Consider the following 8,370-nt stretch of genomic DNA (forward strand, 5'->3'; position numbering starts at 1 on the left):
ATGATAACAGTTTTCAAGTACATAAAAGTTTTGATACAAGGAGGATGGAGAAAAATTATCCTCCTTTACCTCTGAGGATAGGACAAGAAGCAATGGGCTTAAATTGCAGCAAAGGCGGTTTAAGTTGGACATTAGGAAAAAGTTCCTGTCAAGGTGGTTAAGCACTGGAATAAATTGCCTAGGGAGGTTGTGGAATCTCCATCACTGGAGATTTTTAAGAGAAGGTTAGATAAACACCTGTCAGGGATGGTCTAGCTTAGTAAATGAGTAAGTAAGCAATTTTTCAGTAATAGTGTGCTGTGACACTTGTATTTTTATGTCTGATTTTGTAAGCAAGTAGTTTTTGAGTGAGGTGAAACTTGGCGGTACGCAAAACAAATCAGACTCCTATAAGGGGTACAGTAGTCTGGAATGGTTGAGAGCCACTGGTCTAGATAATACTTGTCCTGCCATGACTGCAGGGGACTGGACTAGATGACCTCTCGAGGTCCCTTCCAGTCCTACGATTCTATGATTCTTCTTGGATTAATTTCAAGACGGTTTTTAAAGATTCGCCCCCTCACAAGAAATGATGTTGCAGCATGTTTCACTGTGACTAAGGCATTTAATGTTCCTCACTCATATTGGGCCAGATCCTCAACTGGTGTACGTTGACATGGCACCATTGAAAGGAATGGAGCTACACTGATTTATGCCCATTGAGGATAAATGTTTTTAAATCTCTCTCCTTCAAGCTGTCTTAGCCTGACACGCAGCCTTGAACTTTCATGTTACTATAACAAGTTTTTTTGGTTTACATCTTCCATACCGTGCTTATCTGAAATGTTTCAGGGGCATCAAAGCCATATTGATAAATGGAGGGGAGAGGAGGAGGAAGCAGCTGGGTATGTAATTCACAACAGGGCTCAAAATCATGATTAGGAGAAGAGGGAGCTTTGATTAAACAGGGTTGTAGTATATATATTTATTACAGTTGTTACTATAGCAACTCTGCCTCACTTAACTACACAGTGCTCATTCGCATGCCTACCCATCTGAGTCATCACAGCTACCATGACAATATTAATAGCTTTGCATCTTTTAACATTAACAAAGCTACACAGCATCAGACTGGAGAGGTACAGGTCCCCAGGGAAAGGAGAACCAAGTGGCTCCAGGTGGTCTGAGCAGTGGTGGCTCATACTGTGTCTGGCCCTCAAGCCAATCACCACCCCTATGACATAGGGGAAAGTATATTTTTTCTTCTGTGAAAGGGGCTGGAAGAACTGCTGTGCAGTTTTGTGTTGTGATTCTCCAGTGGGCCCTGCTACCACAGTGTTTGGCCTGCCACAGGTGCTGCCCTTCTGTCCAGAGCTGTAACAAAACATTTCAGAGCCTGGGGCAAGCAATCGTATTTGCGCCCCCCAGAGGCAATGCACAAGGTTTCACGTGGGGTCATGTGACACCCCCCCAGATTTCTGCCTCACATTTAGCACAGAGGTTTTCAAAACTGTGGGGCATGCCTTCCTAGGGGGGATGAACCCCACAGTTTGAAAACCGTCGCCTCCTGCCAAGAGCTGGCAGATCAGAAGCTGGTGGGAGCCGCCCGGCCCGCTCAGGCCCCTGGTTCTTTGTGCTGTGTGTGTTTCCTCCCTGCCCTGCTCCCCACCCGGCTGTCTCTGCATGCGGGGGTGCTCTGCAGGCAGGGCAGGCAACACAGCTCTGAGCTGTCTCCCAGATACGCTCTTGTCTCGCCCCTGAAGGAACCCTGGAGCCGTCCCCTGCCCATGCAGCCTGGCTGCCATGAGATGCTCCCCAAAGCGCTCCCTGCAATACTCATTCCCCTTGGGCACCTGCCTCTCAGCAACGCAGTCACACCCCAGTCACCACCCAGGGACTTGCCATTGCAGGCAGGTCAGTCTCCCCACACTCCTTGCTCCCCTTAGCTGCCCTGCTGCAGTCCCATGGCTGCCGGGCTCACAGTCACACAGCCTACGCTCTGAGCTCAGCCTCGCGAGCCGGTGCCCAGCCCAGGCCTTGGGAGCAGGTGGCTGCTGGCAGGGTGGACTCGCTCCTGCCAGCTCCAGAAACCAAGGCCGTGAGAAAAGAGTGACCCCATATTTCAAGTTCCCAAATAGAGGACACGGCGCAGGGAGGGGGAGGAGGAGCTGCAGGGGGTATTTGGAGGGCACTAGAGGGGGTACCTGTGGCAGGGGTACCCACTGGAGGTGAGCTGCCAGTGCTGGAGGCGGAATGGGTCGGCTTAAAAGGGGAGCCCCAGCTGCTGCTGCTCTGAGGTAACACTGCCTGCAGCTCCCGCTTCCCTCCCCCCATTCCCCATCCCCTTCTCTTTCCCACTCCCCGTTTTGTCCTCTGCCTATATCCCCCTCCCCCACATCCCTCTCCTCTTGCCCCATTCCCCTATCCCCTTCCTTCCCCCCCAACCACACCTCCCTTCCCCCATATCCCTCATCACTCACCCCCTTGCCCTGGCCTCCCTCGGGCACTCACTGTTAGGATGGTGGCCATATAGGGCACCCAGCACACATAGAAGGGGAAGCTGACCAGCTTCACTAGGCTTCAGGAGGTGGTGTCCTGGCAGGAGAAGCAGTTCTGTGCCACGCCCTCCCTTCTTGGGCTGGATCTCTGTTTGGGTGGGGGGGGCAACACCCCCCCGCCCCTGGCCCAAACTATGCCCATGGACTCCAGCCGATGCTGCTGGACCCAATCCTGCAGGGGGCACTGACGTGCTGGGCCCAATCCTGAGCTGCCCCCTTTTTTGCATTCCTGCTGGCTCTGCACCCTGGGCAGCTGCCCCTCTCGTCCCGCCTTAGTTACAGCCCTGCTTCTGTCATTTGCCAACCCTTGTGTTTTTAATGTAGCTCACTATTGTGCTATGCATTGCGATGTGTCCCAGCTCATTCATGCGTAATACAGTAACATGCTAAATTCAAACAGAAGCAAGCAACAGAGAACAGCCCTCAACTGAATCCCCAACGTCTACGATTTCTGGTCCCATTCTTCTCCACATCCCTTCTTCCTCCATGCCCTGGGATAGGTCTAATTTTGTTGGGCCATGGGACCCCTTGCCTGCCATGATTAAGATTCACTTAACAATAGGCTGTATTTAATATGCTGTTTCTTGTAGGAATGTCTTCTGCCCTGGAGCACCCACGGAGTTGGCACCTAGGCCCCACACAATTGCTTATGTCTAATGCTATGATTTAGGCATGGGTATTTTTAGTAAAAGTCATGGAGAGATCACAGGCAATAAACAAAAATTCATGGCCCGTGACCTGTCCATGAACTTTATTATAAATACCCCTGACTAAATCTTAGCTGGGGGGCCCCTGGGAGCTGCTGCTCTGGGGGGCCCCTGGGGCCAGCCCCACTGCCTGCTGCTCAGGCTGTCCACGGGGCCCGCAGCACCAGCTGTTGCTCAGGTGATCCCTGGGACCGGGGCTGCCCGAGCAGTGGCTCATGGGGCTGGCCCCCGGGCTGCTCCAGTGGCAGCCAGCGCGGCTAAGTGAAGGGCTGCCCGAGCGTCTGGCTGCGGGGCCCACTCCAGCAGCATCCAGTGTTGCTGTCTTGGGGCCACACGAGCAGCTGGTCCTGGGGTCAGCCACACTGGCTGCTGCAGAAGTCATGGAGGTCACAGAAAGTCACGGAATCTGTGACTTCTGCAACCTCCGTGACAGACATGCAGCCTAGGGTTACCATATTTGAACATTCAAAAAAGAGGACACTCCACGGGCAGTGTCGGCCCCGCCCACAGTCCACCCCTGCTACCCCATGCTCCGCCCCCACTCTGCCCCAGGTCCCGCCCCCTCCCCACTCGGCCCCGCCACCGCATCCCTCCTCACCACCTGGCCCGCCGCTGGCTTGCTGCATGCCTCCTCAGTCCCCCACCCACCGCTCGCCTCCTCCTACTGCCACTCACCTCCTCACTCCCCTGCCAGAAACTCCCATGCCCGCCCCGAGAACCCCCACCAGCTGCTGGCTCGCTACTTCTTGCCTCTTCACCCCCGCCCGCCGTTGGCTCAAATCTTCAACCCCTGCTGCCCGCCGCTGGCCTTTTCACCCCCCCCACCTACTCACCCCTCACCTACTCAACCCCCGCTGCTCACCGCTCGCCTCTTCACCCCGCCCCGTTCGTCTACTCACCCCTCCTGCCGCAGGTCCCTCTGGCTCCTAGGATCAGGGCAGCTGAGGGGTCTCCACGAGCTGCGTCTGCCACAAGCACGAGCTCTGTGGCTCCCATGGGCCAGGAACAGCGCCAATGGGAGCTGCTGGAGCCGCGGAGCGAGGTTTGCAGGCGCCAGCAGCGTGCAGAGAGCCCTCCGCCTCCTCCCCCGCCCCGACCCTAAGAGCCAGAGGGACCTGCAGGGGGGCGAGGTGGGGAGTCCCGGCGGTGCTTACCTGGGGCGACTCCCGGGAAGCATCCGGCAGCTCCCTCTGGCTCCTAGGTTTGGGGCGGAGGTCTCTCAGTCCACTGCCGGCGCCCACAGCTCTGATTGGGCAGGAGGGAGCCGGTGCAGCACACGGAGACCCCCTCCACCTCTGTGCCTAGGGGCCGCCCACACTGCAGGCTCCTGCCGGCGGGCAGGCGCTGGGGGCTGCACAAGGAAGCGTCGCCAGCCCCGGGACTTTGGACTTAGGGTTACCATATGTCCGTATTTTCCTGGACGTTTTTAGATATTTAAAAATTCCTCCCGGACGGCAATTTAAGAACTAAAACGCCGGACATGTCCGGGAAAATACGGACGTATGGTAACCCTAATGCAGCCTTACTTATGTCTAAAGTTGGCTTGGTTTGGATGAACCCAGAAAGGCTTCACACTCCTACCTCTCAAATGCCCCTTGTTTTAGTCCTAAAGTTCCCTACATTCCATGCACTGTGGTGTCCTCTCACTTGTAGCATCAAAAATTATTTACGTCAGAAACAAAAAACCCTGAAACCGAGAAAGGGGTGTGTTTCCTGATGGCGGGAATCCCAGCGCGCTTTAAGTTCCCTGTGTGAATCATGCAACTGTGTCCCTCTCTGCACCCCGCATTTGGCCTTGTGCAGCTTGAGGGCAAAGCACGTGAGCCACAGCTCAGCATGAAACATGGGTAAAGCCCACTCCACCCCGTCCACTTGGGGCCTGGCCCCTCCACACTACTGCCCCAGTCTCACATCTCCTGCACCCCTTCAGGCCCCAGATCCCCCCACCCACTGCCCCATTTCCACCTGCCACCACCTCAGTCCCCCAGCCACCCCATAATCACCCCTCCCATCCTCACCCCTTTTCCATCTTTCTGCAAATAACACCACCAACCTTCCCCCCACCCTCGTTCTGTTCTTTATGGAGCCGAGGCTAAAACATCCCCCCACCACCTCCGTGTCCCTGCTCATCTCGCACGCTGATTGGCTGTCCCTATTGGCCTTATTAGCATCTTCAGCAGCTGCTCCCTCCCTCTCTCAGCCCCACCTCCCTGCCGGCGGCGTCGGGAGCCCAATAGCGGAGCGTCATCCATCCGCCACCTCTCACTAGTTGAGTTGAATTGTCAGTCAGAGGGAACGCCCCGCCCTCTGGAGTGTCCCTCCCAGGCTCTGCCCTGTCTGCTTCATTCCGTGCACGGCACCGAGGGGGAAGGATCTCTGGCGGAGGAGAACTGCTGGCTGGTGCAGAGACGGAGGTCGGTTCAAGTCCTGGGGTAGCATCACACAGAGGGCAGCCGCAGGAGGAAGAGGTAGCAGCTCCTGCCCTGGTAATTATTTTCCATTTCAATATTAAGAGCATTATACATTTTTTTAAGGCCCCATTTTGGGGCATTTTGTACAAGACTTTGTTTCCTGATCATTTCCTTCCTGAATCTCTTCCTCCTTAGGAGCCTTGTTCTGGGGCGCCCTGTCTGCTCCCTGATGTGTGTGTGTGTGGCATCGGTGAGAGCCACAGTGTTTGGTTCAGGCTGTGGTCAAGATTATAATTAAACTGAAGCCTGGGCTGTTGTTATTTATTATTGCAGTCACAGCCTTCACAAATACCAGCATTATAGGCAGCACTTCTGAGGAAGCAGTTCTGTTATAATAAATCCTGCTTGCTTTGTCGTGTTATAACAGGAGCATCGCTGCTACACCTATAAGCCACTTTCACATTGATGTAGGATGATGAGGGTTCTGTGTGTCTTGCTACTGCTAAACTGTCCCTGCCTAAGGATGGCTTACTCACAAGATGCCTCTGGAGAGCAAATTGGTTCTGCAATTAGATTGCACTGAAGATTATTTCCCCTTTAGAGAGAGTACCGTTCCTCCTGCTCACAAAGGCTTTGTTCTCGCTCCACTTCCTGCAAACTACTCCATTCAAATGCCGCCTCTTGAGATTAAACCGTTTGAATAACTATGGGAGCTGCTTGCAGTCTTCTGGATCTCTTGCTGGTATCTAATATTTCCTCTGCTCAGCCAGGAAGGGAGTGTTTCCCCCAGACAGGCGGCTTCCTTGTCAACAACTTAATCTTTTTATGAAAGGAAGCAAGAAGTATGTTGTTAACACAGTAAAACGGATTGGTTATTCATGTGTTCTTTTTTCCAGAATAGCAAAAGTGAGGATGCAAACGACAAACTAATCAGTTGCAAGACTTTGCTGATGTAAATAGAAACCTCTTGAGTCAGGCCAGTGTGAAAAGACACTTAGATACTGTTGAAATATCTGAAGCCCTGTCCCTGAGCTGACAGTTTGTGTGCTGACATTGAACCTGGAATGAATTTTTATGGCAGAGCCATAAAGCCCTGAAAGTAAAAGTTCATAATTAGTGGAAATGCTGATGCAGCATTTGAGTAGGAAATGTTAGGCCGGTTGGTATTTTTAGAACTAGCTTCTGCAAGCCTTGGTTTGACCTGTCTTTGTCTATCTGGTAAAATAAATGTCAGTGATGATTTGAAATGCCATTGTTGCATTCTTGTTAGATTTCATCTTATTATTACACTGTTCGTTTAGATGCTTGTGTTCTGTATGAGTAAAATTGAGAAAGTGAAGTAATAGCATTAACCAGTAGTCAGTTAAAAGAAACTCTTTTAAGATCTGATGAAGCTATGGTAGAAGAACTATTCTTTGTTCCAGAAAAATGTTACGATTGTGACAATTGAATATCTGCTTTGTTGATGTGTGTATGTACATATATGTGGTCATGAGCCTGGTATGCTCAGTTTTTAATATATAAGGGCCTTCTATGCTCATCGTGACTCCTTGGAAATAACATACGTTGGTGTCATTTGGATCCGCTGGGTGATACCTGACAAGAAACTAGAAGCTTGTCTCATATAAACTGAGAATGTGATGAAACTACAAATTGTAAGCTCTTCGGGACAGGGACTGTCCTTTTTTGTTCTGGGTTTGTACAGCACCAAACACAATGGGGCCTTAGTCTATTAGTAGGGCTCCTAGGCTCTAAAAACCATTGTCATTGCATATATAGCCTGCTGTGCTTCCGTGGATGCTCATTAAATGTTCTACTAGATTGCAACAGAAGTTTCCATTTCAACAGTAACAAGGGAGGGAACCATTTCCAATTGTTGCATGAGCTGGTATCTAATTTAGGTATGTGTTTTCAGAGTCTTTTTGTTGTTCAGGAGGGAACACATTTTAAAAAGAAGTATTTGGCTGTTCAGTATGTTTGGAATGACTGAGCCTTGCTTATAACAGTGAATCGTTCCCATGTTGCTGCTATTTAGGCTACATCTAATTTTAGCATGCAACCCAAATAGGCTCCGTTCTGGGCTTTTCTGCAGAAAAGTATCTTCTCTTCCACGCGTAGGGTAGCTATGGAACTGCTACTGGAACAGGACAGAACAATGACCATGGATCCTCTGGTTTTGTTCCATTCCTCCCCCACTGTGTCCCCTGTCTGTTGCAGTGCTGGGAGCCCAGGGAATATCTCAGAATATTGTTCTGAAACTTACTGTCTCTCCCCAGCCGGCTTTTCGCAGTGAAACCATGCTGGTTCTGCTGGGTTAAGGCCCTTCACGCTTGAAGGAAGCCTCATGAGCAGTTCACTATCCAAAGTCCTTATGAGAATTCTTCAGACTAGGGCACCAATCCTTCACACGCTTATGCCAGTGCTTAACTTTCCTACCATGAGACTTCCCATTGAAATCAGTGGAACTACTCATGGTAGTAAGTTAAGCACTTTGCAGGACTGAACCCTAAAACAGAACAGCACCTTCCACAAAATAGCGCTGTTGACACAAGGCAATGCTGTTTTAGAACCCAAGAAGATCATTGTATTAAGAACTGCAGAACAGTAACTGCCAGCTCAGTTACTCTATTAAAGACTTTTCTCACATTGTGTGGTGAGATAAGAGCTTTTATGAGCAGGGCCGGCTCCAGGCACCAGCTTAACAAGCAGGTGCTT

The 8,370-nt window shown here is 51.4% G+C and overlaps 1 protein-coding gene across 1 annotated transcript in view; it reads left to right on the forward strand.

Annotated features, from left to right (window-relative positions):
- The first annotated feature begins 5,619 nt into the window (after nucleotides 1-5,619).
- ME2 (malic enzyme 2) overlaps nucleotides 5,620-8,370 on the forward strand; it is a 41,626-nt gene continuing 38,875 nt past the window's right edge. Inside the window, exon 1 of the mRNA XM_026649319.1 lies at nucleotides 5,620-5,730. The gene's annotated coding sequence lies outside the window, so the exon portion shown is untranslated. The remainder of the gene's footprint in view (nucleotides 5,731-8,370) is intronic.

Source organism: Terrapene carolina, unplaced genomic scaffold (assembly GCF_002925995.2).
Source record: "Terrapene carolina triunguis isolate 2854851 unplaced genomic scaffold, T_m_triunguis-2.0 Scaffold69, whole genome shotgun sequence".
Lineage (NCBI taxonomy): Eukaryota > Metazoa > Chordata > Testudines > Emydidae > Terrapene > Terrapene triunguis.